Source organism: Thunnus thynnus, chromosome 17 (assembly GCF_963924715.1).
Source record: "Thunnus thynnus chromosome 17, fThuThy2.1, whole genome shotgun sequence".
Taxonomy (NCBI): domain Eukaryota; kingdom Metazoa; phylum Chordata; class Actinopteri; order Scombriformes; family Scombridae; genus Thunnus; species Thunnus thynnus.
In genome coordinates, this window is record NC_089533.1 from 24,028,509 (window position 1) to 24,045,811 (window position 17,303).

Here is a 17,303-nt window from a genome sequence, read left to right on the forward strand (position 1 = left end):
GTGTGTGTGTGTGAGAGAGAGAGAGAGAGATGTGACAGTGATCCATACCAAGCCAGAGGGACCTGCTCTTTCATTTAGCCCCACACCTCATCAGCAGTTACCATGGAAACCAATCAGCCAGACTCATTCTCCGTCTCTGCTCTCTTTCTTCTGACTCCTTTCATCCTCGCTGCCCTAATCACAAGTCACAACCTTTTCTATCAGTGCTACCCACTCAGCCATCTTGCTCTGCGTGTCTCCTCCATCCCCTCCATTTTGCTGTTGTCATTTCCCATTTTCACCCCGCGATTCCCTGCCTGCGCTTGTCTTTTGATTCAGATTTTGGGAGGATCTCTCCATTCACAGCTGCACAGATATTGACATCACCCCTCATTCATTTCTGATTTAATCCTGTTTTTCTGTGTGCAGATCCACATCATCATCTCCCCCTCTCATCTAATTTAATTCTGTAAAGGCTGATGATACAATAAGATGAATTCTTGAACCTTTTCACCAAGGGAACACATTTTTCCCTTTCACCTTTTATTTGTATATTCTAGATATTTTTCTGTAGGCTGTTTGGACAGATCCAATTTTTCTACTTGTACCTTTAAAAAAAATATCACGGTACTCTGCCATCTCTGGCATCTGGGGACATGCAAGTGAATTCAGACTTTGCACTTTAAAAGTAATTTCTGTTTAAAGCCCTACTATGTGCTTCAGTGAAGAGGTGTAATGGAGAATGCAGCTTTCTATTGTGAAGAGCCTCTGATTAGGCACTTATCCAGACCAGTGGAGGGGCAAACTTAGAGTCCCATTCCACCACTGTAAATACTTTTTACAGCCTTCCTCATAGCTCTGCATATAGGCTGCTGCCACTGTCATGTGATAGACTGTGAGCAGTTCAATGTGACCTTTTGACCTGTATTTAAATTTTTTTCACACCATTAACACTGCAGCTTTACCCCTTGGCCTTTTCATACCAGCTATGTTTTTAGGACATTGGGGATTTTTGTCAGTATAGGTTTGCAATTTGTGGCTTTTATGAGATCATAATTTTAGGGACTGTCCACAAATTATTTAAAAAAAAAAATGGAGGGGATAAGGGGAGGGTGTCTGGAAAGGTAGAGATGGTAGTGTGATTTTTTTTTTTTTTTTTTTTTTGGTGAGCAAGGGAGGTCTTTTCATTTTTTTTTGACATCCTGGATTTATATTTCATTTCAGTCATCCCTTATGTGATTTATTTATTTATTTAAAGCTGCTGTAGTCAATATTTTTATGATAAAATGAATCAAATGACAGTGTGTGAGAGGCATCATCCGTAGAGATGAACCTACAACAGAGTGAGTTATCACCCAACTCTGCAGTTTTTATGGAGCTTTTAAGCGAGTTTCAGCTCATTGTTTAGCTGTCTGACTGCAACTTTATTGTTCTAGTTCACTCTCAACATTCCCATAGCGTCGACTTTGGCTGCAAAAGGCAGCTGTTTTCAGAGAAAAAGCTCTGTATACCCACTCTACACGGTTAGCGACTAGCTAGAGAGCATAGTGGAGCATTTAGCATTTAAAGAGCCAGATATTTCCCCCAGAGGTTAGTAGAAATCAGAGACATAGCTAAACAAGAGTGAATATTGGACTTGCGTTAGTCAGATGGACAGAAATACGACTCCAACTGCATGATAACATTGCTCCGTAACTGTTGGATGTGTAAATAAGCAAGTGTTTGCTAACAAGTTCGCCATATCATCAAATATCAGAGGTGTTGATATGTCAATGTTGTGCGTGAGTCTTGTTTCTGCTTCCCCCAAGTGGCCAAACGATCAGTCCATATACCAAATAAAAATCCTTATTTGTCCAGCAGAAAAATATGAAAAGTCTATAAGACAAAAACAAAATGGGGCTTGGGGGGGCACACAAGGTCAGTTCCTGTTAAATGGATTAGATTAATTAATTGAGGTATCCACACTGCCGTATTGCAGTTTTTTCTCAGTTAAGGGTGTTGTCCAAAGAAAATATTAATAACGTTGAGGAGGGACTTGCTTTTTTACTAAATTAAATATAAGATTCAACCCTCCCCACGCACCCACCCTAATCATTTTCATACAGTCCCTTATATAAAATTTAGGATGTGGTCCTGAATAGAGATTTTAAAAGCTTTACAATGAGGTGGGGTGGCTGGTTAGATGCATTTGGATTTTAATGCTATTATTTGATGAGCTCAAAGCTGCCTGTCCTATGTCACAGATAAGTTATCAAACACTTTCATTAGGTTAGTGTGGGTGTGTTCCATTTACATTGCCATCATCTAAATTAAACCAGATATGAGCGGCCAACATCTTAATCCTCCACTCTGTTCCCTGAGGTCTGCATCTTCATAACATAAAATAAAATGTCCCTTAATCTTATGAACAGGAACACTGGATTCTTTTTGACTTTTACTGCTCTTCATAGCAGGAGACTGTGGACAAATGGCAAAATCTATATCTGGACTTTGTGTTTTCTTGCTGCAGTACCATTTTTATAGTGTTTTGTGCACACACTGCAAGCCAGTTTCTCTCTGGAATAATAATTAAGTTAATCTTAATAGAATTAAACACATTTATACTGGGTTAAGGGTCTGACTCTGAATATATTCCTTCGGTGTTTCCATTTGTCAGATAATTAGATAAGAGAGCACAGACGTGGAGAAAAGTTGGTGCAATGTCTCCACCAGAGGGCACTGCTGTAGCACAGCTGAAACTCCCTCACAAGATTCAGTAGTGAGTCCTACTGTTCACAACTTTTTTTGAGCTTTTGTGTGTTTCACATTGTTTTGAGCCTGATCTATCAACAAGAGTTTTGACATCACCATCACCAAAATTTTTTATGGCTCACTCCTCTCACTTAATTCACTTTGACTCTTGGGAAAAAAAGTATAATTTCTCTCATGTGTGTTTCAGTCTCACCAGACTCATTAACACAGGGCAGTGGCTTGTGACCGGAAGGTCGTCGGTACAATCCCCGGACCGGCAGGATAAATCTGGGTAGGGAAAGTGAAAAAGTAGCACTCGCCCCCTACCTCATTACCCCCACTGCCCTTGAGCAAGGCCCTTAACCCCAACTGCTCCAGTGGAGCTGTTCAGTGGCCGGCAGCTCAGACTGTGGTCGTACTGGGCAGCTTCCAGGTTTGAATGTGTTTAACTGTATGAATCAGGGCATTCCTGCAAAAGAGAGGCTTCCTCTCAGTGAAATTTTCCTGAAAAAAAACCCAAAAGAAAACACCTGAGCTACATGCAGAGATTAGACAGGGAACACATCATAGTGTGTCTTTGGCTGCCTGCTCTGTCTATAAATAGTCTGGTGTGTTTAATGGTGGGCAGCACTCTGGTAGCTTCACACCTGTCACAGGAAGTCTCCCAGTCCCAGTCTAGCCAACAAAGACCCCTCCCTACATAATCAAACACTCACACACAGGCCTTTTCCACTGCAGGAACATACAGAGATTGGGGTAGACACACAAATTCTCAAAAAGATATCAGTGTTAATGCATACCCAGTCAAATAAACACATTAAACACATGCATTCATCGTCTCTGAGGTGTGATCAAGCAAATTATATTAGATATAACACGAGCAGATTTTTCTTTGGTTTCCAGGTGTTAAATTTCATAAGCAGGACCTACTGTATGATGCTGTGTGGCAGTTTTAAGTGGATGCTGTGACTGAGTGAGACTATCAAACCTGCACACTTATAAAAGAAGTATTGTCTTCAGACTTCAACAGCATGTGTTTCAGCATGTCTTTAAATAAAATAGTCGTAGGGGGTGTTATGGAAGGAAACATTTTGATTTTACATCTTTTGTCTTTACCTTTTTTGTCTCATTTTCACACATATTTTTTAATTGTTGCAAATATGTTTTCTTTTTTCAACTAAGCTTTATTATGCTGCCGGCTGATAATATTACAACTTCATTTTGTGAATTTGGTGGTTTTACTGGAATTGAATGATAAAATTAACATAACTAGTCTTGATTTTGATTCAGCTGAGATATACAGTAATGTATCTTAAACACCAGGATTTTCCTTTTGAAGGATAAGGCTGGTGTTATTCAAAATGTTTCTTATTGTCAACAAATCCCATGAAAAGACCAAAGCTAACAATGCATCAGCCTCTCTGTCAACACTCTGACTTCCCTACCCTGTTTGTGGCATTCAGCCCTAAGCGTATTTGTTTGTACTGTGAATCTTTAAAGCTGCAGTTATCAGTATTTCTATACTAACAATGGATCAAATTACGCTCTTTAATGTGAAAGGGGTCCCCTTAGCTCTACAGAGCACTTTAGTCTCTTATCTTAATATTTTTGACCACATACCTCGATATCGATATCACAACAATGTTGTAGGGATGACTCTCTTTGCTGGCCTGCAACTCATCTGCTCTCATCAACCTCTTTTCCTGAGCAGCTAGCTGGTGAATATAGTGCAGCATTTGACAGCTATAGGGTCAGATATAAGGAGACTCAATACTCGACTCCCCGGCAGAATGAACTGTAATTACTTTGGAGATCTCTTCACTTTTCACACTAAATTTCACTATGTCCACTGCTTTGGTTCATGACCAAATATCTGCACAACTAATGACATCCCATCAGCCTCACACTTTTGTGTGTAGTGCTAATTAGCAAATGGAAAGCAAGAAGGTGAATATGGAAAACATTGTACCTGCTAAACACCAGCATGTGAGCATTTTCATCGTGAGCATTGTAATATGCTGCCGTTAGCATTTAGCTCAAAGCATCGCTGTATCTAAGCACGGCCTCACAGAGCAGCTGTCTTCCACACAAATTTGTTATTTCCAGTATTTCCCTCCAGTCTCTCTCTCCTTTTCCCTCTTGTCTCTAAACATTTATGAAGCAGATCTCAAAACCCCAGAATTTGCTCAAGTTAAAACGTTTTCAACTAGTGTGAATGCGTCTCACTGACTATTTATTTGGCCCTGGGCAAACTCACATGTAATCGTCTTCCCATTGACAGTGTATGCAAAGTTACCACTAAGCCGCCACTAAAATTCACCTCATGTTCTGTCTAAAACACAGTTTCCAATTTCATAAAACATCTGGGCACTGTAGTTTTTAGTTTTTAACGTTACTCAACCAGAAATAAACTCTGCATTTGTTTATTTTCTGCTGATTGATTAATACAAATTTGGAGTGTGAATGGGTAGCAAAGGTAGCAGGACAGTGTATGTGGAACTGATCAAATACAAACCACAGGTCCCATGTTCAAGATAATGAAAGAGCATGTCTCCAAGTGCAACATTGTAGCTAATTGATGTGTTTTTAATACAGTTAAGCTCTACAGCAGAAAGGAATGAGCAGGTTTTGGCTGTACAGGAAAAACATATCGGTGGAGTCTAGTCATTGTTGGTTTTGAGATTTGTTGACAGCAAGAAACAGATAAAATATCACTACACTTATCCTTTAAGGCACCTCTGTGTTACCTACATTTATGCAAGGTGGTTATTAAGCTGGAAAAAAATCATCAAATACAAAAAAAGTAAACCAAACCCTGTTTTTTAAACTGCTGTACTGTACTCTGGCTACTCCTCTGGAAGTACTTCCTCATAATGAGTGAGTAATACACAGACTGCACACTGTATGACTTGGCAGACGAAGGGGTTTTGGAGCTTGAGGCAGGTAGTGGGCCCATTATAGCTGTTTTGCTGCAGTGTAATCTCTGTAATGTGCATGCACAGGGTTTCCCCGTGGTGCTGTGTGCACTGCAGGGGTGTGTATCTGACTGCACTGTAGATATGCAGAGAGGTGGCTCCCCAACAGCGTACACGGTTGTATTATTATACTTTATAATCTGTTACATGACCATTGTTAGCCAGTGTACATAGTCACTGGCAGACGATCAAATGAGAGCAACATGAGAGGTGTTTTAAAAAGAAGACTGGATTGGAGGATGATTAAAGCAATGCTCCTCTCCTGTCGTTTCTGTTGTTCCCATCAGACTCTCCTTTCCCTTCAGCCATTTTCACATAAATTCAGAACAAAAGCTCCCACTCTCTCTTTCTCTCCTGCTCTTCCCATGTCTGTGCTCACCTCACCTGCCCATGAGCACACATTCATTCTGTGAAACACCGCTAAAAGGATGCAGGCCAATACTCTCCAAGCATCCCTCTCCGTTGCCAGCTGTCCTTCTTTCCTTTTCATTCACCCGCCCCACATCTCACCCCGTTTCCTACCATCCACCCACCCTCTCTCGCTCCCTGAACACCTCTTCTGCCTCTTCTTTCTTTTCTTCCCCCCGCTGCCGGGACTCCAACTGCTCTCTGAATGCACCATTGGTTCTGGCTCTTTCTTATTCCAGCTCCTGTTTCCACTCATTTTTCACTCTTAAGTACTCCATCTAAACTTTTACAGTCTATAAAATACTTCTCACACTCTTTCTGATTCTCATTCTTTTGTAAACAACTGACAAACCTCTCAGGGTCATTGTCATGTGGAAACCATTTATTCAGCTTACAAAGCCTATTAATCATGCTCCCCTCTGTCAGACTTCTTATATGGATTGGTTGCCCTAGCCAGCTCCAAACATCATTGTTTTAATGTAGCTGTTTGTCATCATTTGAGCAAGATATCAATAGACAGAGTGGGGGTGCCTGTTGATGTGTGGGTACATTTTTTTTAAAGAATGGCCATATATATGTTTTTCATACCTTGTACACTATATGATTGTACAAATGTAATCAAAGTTTAGATTTATATGGGCCCATAAACCAAACCAGTATGGATGGTGAGCCAAATATCTTTTTATTTTAATCAATGATTTTGAATGTATTAGTATTTCTAGAAACAAAAAGCAGACATTAGGTACAGATATCTAAGATAATAAACAGAAAAATTACATTGCATCAACATGAATCAAACTTTTGATGAGCCACAATTTAACAGATAACGTATAGACGACATCATTAAGGAGCAGATAGTTGTACAGATCAATAGATGCTGCTGATTTATAAGCTGTCAGCAATGGAGAGAAGTGTCTTACTTAAACTCTACTGCTCCAGAGGAATTGCAATTTTTAAACTGCATCTGGACACATACGCACAAGGTGATCCATAATCATGAGTGTCAGATTTAATTGATTCAACTGAAGGATAGGTTCAAAAAAGTGAGCACAATTTTACTAAATCCTGTAAAAAAGGGAAAAAAAATCTGAATGTAAGTATAATATTCACTCTCTTTTAGCTCTGTTTTACACCAACTACTGAGGGAAATATTTGACTCTTTAGCTAAATGCTGTACTATGTTCACCAACTAACTTTGTCTGCCTGCTTCTGCTTGACAGCAGGCTGATGAGAGCTGTGAGACTGAACCAAAACATTGAAGTTGTGGGCTTTAAAAACAATGAGCTGAAAGACATTAAAATGCTCATACTGAGAGAAACTGCAGAGTCGGTGATAATTCTTTGTGAGTTTGTAATTTCAAACAACCATTTTCACTTTTTATGTAGTCATTTCATCCATTGTTAATAGAAAAATATTGATTAGAGCAGCTTTGACAAAAATTTGAGGTGTCCTGCTAGCAAACAATCAAAACAAACAGCCGGTCAGAGGCCACAGGGCGTGGTTTTAAACCTGGCAAGAACAAGTCCAGCATCTATCCGTTTTTGTCCTGACAGTCTATCTGTTCAGTCCCTCTTCTTCCCAGTTGATAACTGTAATGTGTCATTTTATTGTTTTCCAACTGAAAGATGAGGAAAATTAGATACTCCTGTTTTTATTATTTCATGTTCTTGTGTTAAAAGCAAACTTTTAGAAAATGATTAAAAGGCTTTTTTGGTTGAAACCCAGTTAACCCAGTAACACTTGAGCAGCATTGTCTAATTTTTGATACATTTAGGGGTTAATTTGCACAGAGATGTGTCTGCCTCAAGAATTTGTGTTTTTGAAGGTTTTTTCCTCCTGTCTCCCAGTCCGTTCAGTCCAGGTGTCAGCAGGGAGCCTCTCTTGTACTTAGAATGACAGATTAGAGGTCAGTACAGCTCACTGAGCTATTCCAACTCCTGCTGCGTGGCTGTAATTAGCACCGACTGCCTGTCAGTTTCCAGTTCACACAAAATAAGCCACTCGATGATGATAGAAATCTTACTGTTTGTAGAATTATGCCATGAATTTCTTCAAAAAAAAAAAAGGTAGGCAGAGAAGTGGGAGTACGGTGTGTGGGTGGGGTTGGGGGTTGGTGGTTGGTGGTTGCACTGGCACAGTGTTGGTTGGTAGGAGATTTTTGGCTCAGTAAAGGAAACAGACTCCAGCTCTATAAAACAATACAAGGTCACAGTCTTCTGATCAAACTTGTTTCTGGAATAAATCGCAGCAGAGAGCAGATGCAGTATGCCAACACCATTACCAGTGTTCAGTAATTTATAATCTTTCTATGCTGTACACTTTGTCATGGCATGTCTCTCTGCTTTAACACTGAAGAACTTTATTGTTGAGCGCTGTTTCATAGTGTTCGCTGCAGAACGGGGCAGAACACAAGAGCGAGGACCAGTGGATCTGCCACAAACATGGACACATAAACCGTTTGGTATTTTCACCCAATATATTACTATTATATCCATCAAAGGGGTAATTATTGAAATCTGGGAATACAGTAACAGTCCAACAGCTCAAGAATGATCAGACAGGTTGTAAACAAGCCAACAGTTTAGCCACATTATCTAGAGCTCTTTATTTAGAGGTAAGAACAAAAGTTGGGGGTAGTTTTACCATTCGCTTTCATTTTCTCCTCCACATTTTGGGTAACATTAAGGTTTGTTTAAAACCTTTCCTGATCATCTGACCGATCATGTTTCCTGCCCAACAACACTTCTCTTTAACAGCCATGTTCCCAGATCTCAGCAAATACATTGATGAGTACAATGTTATTTTTACTGATAGCAATGATTGTTAAACCTACAAAAATGTAATAAAACCATGAATGACCTTTAAAATAAGTCACAAAGTGCCTCAAAACTGGGACAAATGGTGAATAAATATTGAATCAAATCAAGCTATGGCGAAACCTCTGGCACAGAGAGGAAACCACCAGAGAGGATTACACAACTTCCATTTGAAAAGCTCTCTTTAACCTTACCAGTCACAGTGACATGGTCATCACACACACACCAGTTAACCACACACAGTCACAAACACAGCCACCTACAGTAACCTGAGCAAGGGAGGTATTATTAGTATGACTTCGTTTGGAAATTTAACATTTCTACGAGGTGAATCACAGTCATCGCCTTTGATGCTGACAACACGATGGATTTGAAGCTGCGAGAGTAGCGGGAGTCTAGGAAGTAACAAGTCAAGAAAAGAGAGAAGGAGAAGAAAATAGAACACCAGCCACCACTCAGGACTTTGCACCTGTTCTCTCCGCTTTCACCTACTACGCAATTACCCTCCAATCTCTAATATTGCCGTCTTCTTTCCCCACCTGTCTTATTGCCTCTTCTTCATCATGTTTTCATCCCCCTTCCCTCCTCTAGATCTCTCTTCTTTCCATCCTTCTGTGTCTGATTTTCTCCCCCACTTCTCTCATCTTTTTTTTTCCTCCTTCTACCCTCTTCCTCATCCTCCCTTTCCCACTTATTTTTCCCCTTCCTTCTTCTATTCTTTTTTTTTTTTTTTTAATCATCCCCTCCTGCCTCCTACCCTCCTCTGGGCTTCCTCCTCCTCCTCCAGGACTCCTGTCATGCTGGCCAGGTGCAGTGTAGCGTGTGTTGATGGCAGGCCTCTTAATGGACAGCATGTGTCTGACGGTGGACCCCTGTGCCTCACCGTCCTTCTGCTCTAAATCCTCCGTCCGTAAAACACAAAACTGCTCTTTCAGGCAACACGGCTTTAACAGCATCCAGGGACACGACTGGACCTCTGGAGAAAGCGTTTGAGAAAGAGAACAACACAGACAGACAGACATAGTTACTCTTGTTAGAGCTGCGTGGCTGGTTCCGTACTGTATCCTGTATCCAAAATGCAATTTCTTAGTACAAATAAATCTTTACTATTTTAACTTAAAAGAACTGTGATCCAAGGAGATTATTGTTGAGGGGACTGGCAGCTACAGTATTGCATTTGGTGCCACTGCTTTATATTTTGTGGTAAATTTATTTGATTGATTTACAGAGCCAAACAGGAAGAGGGCAGTGTACCTCCAGCACAGAATGAAGAAAACATCTAAACGATATAGTGGAAATGTCTTCACCTTCTGTTTATCCTCTTTAGTAAAGCAAAACAGAATCATTTTTATAAGAGGAAGCAGATGGGTCTCTGGGTATTGTAGTCTTTCATTTTGAGAGACACCAGCTTTAACAATATCACTGGTGTAAGATCAGCTGTTTCAAAGTCTTTCTTTGTTTATTATATTGATGCTTCATAATCAATATAATCAGTTCTTATTTGTATGTGCATTAAAGGGGCACTTCTCCAGATTTACACATAAACTGAGAAAAATAACCCTTGATGTGATCAGTGTTAAAGGACCAGTGTGTAGAATTTAGTGGCATCTCAGTGAGGTTGCAGATTGCAATAAACTGAATTAGATTCTCAAAAAATTTGCTGATTAATTTTCTGTCAATCAACTAATCAATTAATCAACTAATTGTTGCAGCTCTAGGGCTAATGAGTTACACTTCTGAGTTGCATCATGGGAAGTGTAGGATTCAGAGTTGTTGTATTCAAACAATGAACCACAGCACAGTTATTATCCAGCTTTAATTGGACCCAGGTGCCGGCACTGCCTGCCCCTCTGCACACTTCCTCCGCTCTACTACCAACAAATGCCACAGGCAGAGCTGAGGCTGAGCTGTGCGGAACAATGTAATGTGCGCTATCTTGAGGCAGTGTCCTCTTTGCCAGTCATGTAAAATGAATGCTATCTCTCTGATTTAACGTTATGACTCAGCACCCGTAAACTAGCCGTGCTTCAGTATGTTGATAGCAAGTCACAGCCACAGTAGCTAGACCAAGCCCCCAGGAACAGTGCTGGGTTATGATGGGATTTTGTCATAGTGGCCGCACTTTGTATTACGGGATGATGTGACGCACAGAGGCCCAAAAATACTCTTTCCCATACACGGTCATGACAAAAGAAACGGCTGTTAAATGTTGAATTAGTTTTTTTGAGTGTCACAAACCCCCTGAAATGACTCTGTATGATCAGAATTAGATACTTTAAGTTAAAAAAAAATTGTAAGATCTAGAAGAGCTCAACTATTAATTTCATGCTATTCATGTGTATGGGGAGCCAACAGGAAGTCAGCTGATTCAGCCAGAGGAAGTCTCAGGCATCCTCTCAACCGGCTTGGTTGAAGAAGGACTCGCACTTTACGGACACAAAAACCTCTTTTTCAGCAACTTTCATAGGAATGAATGGGGCACCATCTTGGAAAACGGTATCCAGTAGTCAGTTGCTCTGCCTCTGTTTGACCTGTAGAAAGGTGCTCCCTTGTGGCTCATCAGAATAAAACAGGAGCACTGTGCTATGTTCACGGTGGCCTCTGACAACAGTGATAGTTACAGTAATGACAGTGATAGAAGATGTTGGAGGTGTTTTTACCATTAGAGTGTTTCATCTATTTCATGTTTATGTAGTGAAACTGGTTTACTGGTATATCAGCACACCTCTATGTTGACCATTGCTGTCTGTCACAGTGGAAATTTGGGTTTCAGACTGTTATATGTGCTCTGGTTTCAAATATACATTTTTGAAATACTTACATAATAGTAAATGTGGAAATCCAGCAAATACAGTAGTCGATGTCCAACTTCTCAACCTCTGAGCATGTCCAATGTTCTTTTCTAATGTCTGTTACATTTGTTTTCTATATGTAACTATGTAGCTGAATGTAAAACTGAAAAACATAAGAATATGTCAGCCTCTCTGCTGTCCAAGTAACACTCACCCAGGTAATAGCTCTATATTTAGATTCAGTCATCACAGAAACTTCTCTTCATATTAATAAAGCATGAATATAGTTCATCAAGTATGGCTAACCTTGTAAAGCTGTCTATCCCTGTTTGTCAAGAAAAAGATTATGATTTGGACTTGTGCAAAGATGGCATGTTTTTTTATCCAGGTTAAGGGAGGGAGGGAGAGTGATCTTACTTTAAGAGCTGCACTGAGCTCACTGTGGTAGGTCCTTCACATGCCGTCGGCTGTTGCTGTTCGCTGGACTCGTTCCCAAAGTGTTCCCAAAATGCTCTCCATCTTTCTGTGCCATGTTTTCAGTCGTCTTGATGTCACTGCTATTGTAAACCCGCGCTGCCTCTCGGGGTTAGAATCACTATGCCTGGGCTCAGTCTGTCAGCTCAGCAGTTGGTCTTGAAATTCAGAGGTACTGATATGAAATATTCAGCAAAGTTAAAAACCCGTGTATGCTGGAGGACAGGAGGAAGGGGTAGAGGGATGAGTGAGAAATGAAAATGGACAGAAAAGAGCTGAGTCCAACGAGGACATTTTTGAGAGGTAAAATGACTACAGAGGGATAGCAGAAGGGTCTCTCAGCGATGTTTTTAAAGGCGAGGCAGAGAATGGAGCAGTTGAAAGAGAAATACACAATGACATTTCTAATGTCATACACACAGATATCAAGTAAACAGGATAGTCATCTGAGAAAAGGGCAAAATCTCATCCTGTAGTGCCACTGGGAATGTGATGGTGCTCTGAGGGTGAGTACCTGCTGAAAACTGTGCCCTTTCAGAGAAAGATAACATGCAACCTGAGGTAAATTTTCTTGACTTGGTTTGAGGCAATGGAGACTGCTGGGATACGGTAACTATCATACTCGACTAATTGCAATGTTACACATAGATAATTCAATCAGCTAATGTGTCACTTAAAGGGGACATATTATGCTTTTGTGGTTTTCTGTTATTTATACACTATTATGATGTTGGGTATCTATGTTAAATATGGTCAAAGTTCAAAATTGTACGTTAATGTTTGTAGAAATGCTCCCTGCAAGTCAAAAGCCAGGGCTTCAACCTTCTCTGAATGCACTGTTTGCAACGTTTTTTTCTACCTTGCCAATGAGTTGACATCGGCTTGTTGCGCATGCCCATGAATGGCGTTCGTTTTGTAGCCTTGGTTGCTAAGGTTGTTGCTAAGGTTTTTCTATGTGTTGTTTGTTGTCCACTCTCATATTTCGAATCAGATTTTGGCTCAAGCATGTAAGGATATATTTGAGAAATTTACGTTTCATTAAAGAACGAGGAAAAAGTAGTGAAATCCTACAGCTATAGTTTGTTGATGTAATCTACTGAGTGGCCGGAAGTCGGCTGTGACGCAGCTTCCAGGAGCTAACCAATCAGAGCAGAGTGATTATTCGCATTTTCAAACAGTATGTTTTAACTTTCAACATTACAAGTAAAAAGGCTAGACTAACCGATGTCTGTAGCAATTTTTTCTTTTTAGGCATTTTTATCTTGCCAAAGCGCAGTGAACATACAGTATAGCAAGTGAACATCATATTTTCTGAACATTTAAATGCAGAACCTTATTTACTAAGTAATTGTAACTAGTCAAGTATAACTGGAGTGTACCAAAGTAAAGTTACCTCAATTCTAAATACGTGCACTTAATTACTGTACATTGTTTTTTCACTCATAATAGATCAATTGTGAGGACCGGATAAGCCCCCTTCTTATCTCTGATGAGCACTTTTCATACTGCCTCACAGAAATCAGTGAAGAACTCATTTCCTGTATGACTTGTTCCTCTTATCCACAGCATGTGGAAGGAACTAAAGCTTGTTCAAAATATCCTGATACCTAAAATAAGTCAGTTTTATGTCAGTATATAATGAGGCGAAGTCTGGTAATGGCTTGATAATCTGACAGGTATAAAGTATATTTTCAAAGCGGTGATGTGAAGGCAGGCTCAGAGGGAGATGACAACATCCTTAGAAGGTTGAGAATAGAAAAAGACACTCCTCAGTCTTTATACACTCTTCACGCTTGTAACAGTCAGCCTCGTGTCTCCCTGTGACAGCTCCCAACTTGAACTGTCTTAATGTGACCTTTCATCCAGACAAGCCGCAGCTCTTTCTGCTATTGATCTGGCCTTCCATCTCCACGCTAAAATAGGTCAAAGTAGGATGGGTTCTTTACACTCCCGACTGTCCCCTTTGCTATTAATGGCAGCTCCTTTTTGATGAAAAAGCAAAGAGAAGAATACAGCAGCAAGTTGAAAGAAGAGTGCAAAGGAATGTCAAATGGAGGGCAGGGGAATATAAGGAAGTTAAGTTAATATAAGTGTGAATAAGCAGCTGTCACCCACATCACAGGCTTCACAAAACAGCGTAGAGTCAAACTGGCACCAAAATAACATGCCAACAGCTGGCTAATCTGTGCCATCACCACTGGTTAGTTGTGAGTTTGAGGAAATGTGAATTTGTATTTAACCACAAGTACTTATATTAGGTCAGGTGAATGTGGCTCAATACAGTCTTATGGTGCAGTTAAGTTAGAGTTAATGCTGCTTTTTGTAGTTTAAAATGGGGTGATAAGAAAAAGCCAGAATGACAGAGGGTGAGTCACCAAAAAAAAGGCAACGCTTCTATCGGCTGGACGTGCGGATTTGCAGGTCAAACTTCAACCAAAGGGAACTCTGACCTGAGAGTGTGCAAGAGCTCGAGGCTGAATCACATCCCCACCAGAGACACGTCCCTGAATTTTTGTCCTTTTCATGGTTTTCAGTGGAAATTATGAAGGCATGTTAGCAACGGAATTATAAGAATGCTTCTGATTTTAAGGTGGCGTTGTGAATCGCTGGTGTTCCTTCAGTTTAGCAATCGCAAGTGTGAGTCAGAGCCAGTCACAATACACTGGGTAAATGCAGGGGAGGAGCACTATGCTATCAAACAGGAAAACAAGGGAAGGCTTCATGAGTCACACATATCAAACACCCACGCTCCCCCCAAGCAAACCCACCAAAGAGCTCCCATCAGGTGTGTGTGCAACCCCCCCCCCCCCCCCCCCCACCTCAAACAAGCAATGATTGCTAGCATGATTTCTGTTCAACTTATAGTCAGAAAGCGTGATATTAACACTACCCTTACATAAAGACTGGTCTTTACTAAAGCGCTAAAAATACAGAATATTATAAAGCTGAGTCTTCAGTCATTTCTTCACCATGACAACCACAGATAGCAAAACACATCTCCCTCAAGGGCGGTACAGACGAAGAAAGACTTGATACAAATAAAGAAACAGCAAATTAAAAAAACGCTCCCATTGTGTATAAATACACCAGTCCCAGTGTGTGCACACGTGACATCTATACATGTGCTTTTTCTGTATGTGGGCGTTTGTTCTCACTTGCATATACATTCAGTATGTTTTAAAACATATTGGTGACATAGATGTGGGTGGAGCCGTATGTCTGGTCAGAATGATGTGACTTTGAGCAGAATATCCTACAGGGCTTCAAACTGCCACACTCAACCTCACCTCTCTAACCTCAAGTTCAGCTACATTTGATTTTGTTCAAGTCAGGTTTGCTGATGCTGAATGGTGTTGTATCATATGCCTTTCAAAACAACATCTGCAGAGGTGATTGAATGAGAGAGCGAATCTGATGGTGAAAAATACTCATCTGTGCAACAAATTAGTATTTTTGACCTTAACATTAAAGCTGCACTAATCACACTTTTTAATTTTAAAAATGGATCAAATGAGCAGGTGTAATGTGTAAGGAGTTGTTCGTAGTGGCAAACTCAGAGGTCAGCGTTTTACCCTCTTTCAGCTCATTGTTTTGGTTTTACAGCTCACAACTTTACTGGTTTGGTTCTCTCTTACCGCCCTCACAGGACGTATTTTCCAGTTGCAGCAGGCAGCTACTTTTAGCAAAAAGGCTCTCATTAACCGGCTGGATGTTACTGGTCCAGCACCAAACAGCAGACAGACAAAATCAGCAGGTAAACACAGTAGAGCATTTAGCCGCTTAAGATATTTCATTCAGGAGTTGTTGGGGACCAAAAGAAAGAAAAAAAGGATATTGAATATTGGACTTGTCAGGGGGACAGAAGCACAACTCCAAATAAATCCTAATGTTGCTCTGAGTCTGCTCTATGTGTAAATAGGCAACTGTTTGCTAACATGTTCTTAATGTGTTTAAAGCTTGTTATGCTGCCACCAAGTGACCAAAAAATCTATTAATACTGCTCTAACTATTTAACAGGTAGTACATATGTACTATTTGCACATAGTTGACTTTCTTTTCACCTAGCCACTTGAGGCAAAGATGTTTGCACTGGATCTTTAGTTTCAATGGAGTTGTCAAGTGTTGTCAAGTGTGTTTTGCGATAACAGATTTTTGTCCCTTTGGGGCGGTGGGAACAAGCTGTGAAATCAACACTGACATACTGTATTTTCACCTTTGATAGTTGATAAGGTGAACTTGTTAGCAAACAGTTGTCTAGTTACACATACTGATCAGCATTAACATTAATATTGGAGAGATTTTTCTGGCCAACTGATCTGTTTTAGCTCTGATTTTCACCTCCACCAACTCCTGAGGGAAATATCTGGCTCTTTAGCAGCTAAATGCTCCACTATGCTCACTAGCTAGTCACTAACTGTGTCTGTTTGCTGTGTAGTGCTGAGCAGGTAGTGTGTAGTGGGTTTTTAGAGCTTTTAAGCTAAAAACAGCTGCCTGCTGCAGCTGAAAACCAGCTAGCAAGTCACTAACTTTTTATTTCAGTCTTTTGGTGCTGGAACAGTGTACAGTTTATCAGAGCTTTTTTACTGAAAACAGCTCTATGACTCCATGAGAGCACTGACACAAAACAGAACCAAAACAGTTACGTTGTGGGCAATAAAAACTAAAACAATGAGCTGAAAGTTGTAATAAGGCTCTGTAGAGCGAAATAAGGTATCACATTTGATCTATCCATTAATATTAATCTATTAATATTAATAGATTGTTAATATACTGTAAAAATATTGATTATAGCCACTTTAAAGACCTCTAAGCAGCCTGACACTTAAAAAATCAGAAAATCTGATTGGACACAATCTCTCACCAAAACAAAAATGCTGTCCAATCAGAGCGCTTGTTTCTGCTCTGTGGGTTGACACACTGCTTCTTTAAATGAAAGCGATCACAAAATTAAACTTTAAATGTTAAATCAGGAAACAAATGAATAGTTGATGGGATCATAGGCAGACAGACAGTAAATGGAATAACAACAAATAAAATCGATAAAAGCTTCACATAAACTTTTATTTAATCTTTAGAATTAATTTATTAATTTATCATTTAAAGACTGAATAGAGAGATAGAATTATTAT

General features: G+C 40.1%; 1 protein-coding gene across 6 annotated transcripts in view; it reads left to right on the plus strand.

Annotated features, from left to right (window-relative positions):
- plppr2a (phospholipid phosphatase related 2a) overlaps positions 1–17,303 on the plus strand; it is a 60,516-nt gene that overhangs the window by 20,392 nt on the left and 22,821 nt on the right. The gene's annotated exons all lie outside the window — the stretch shown is intronic.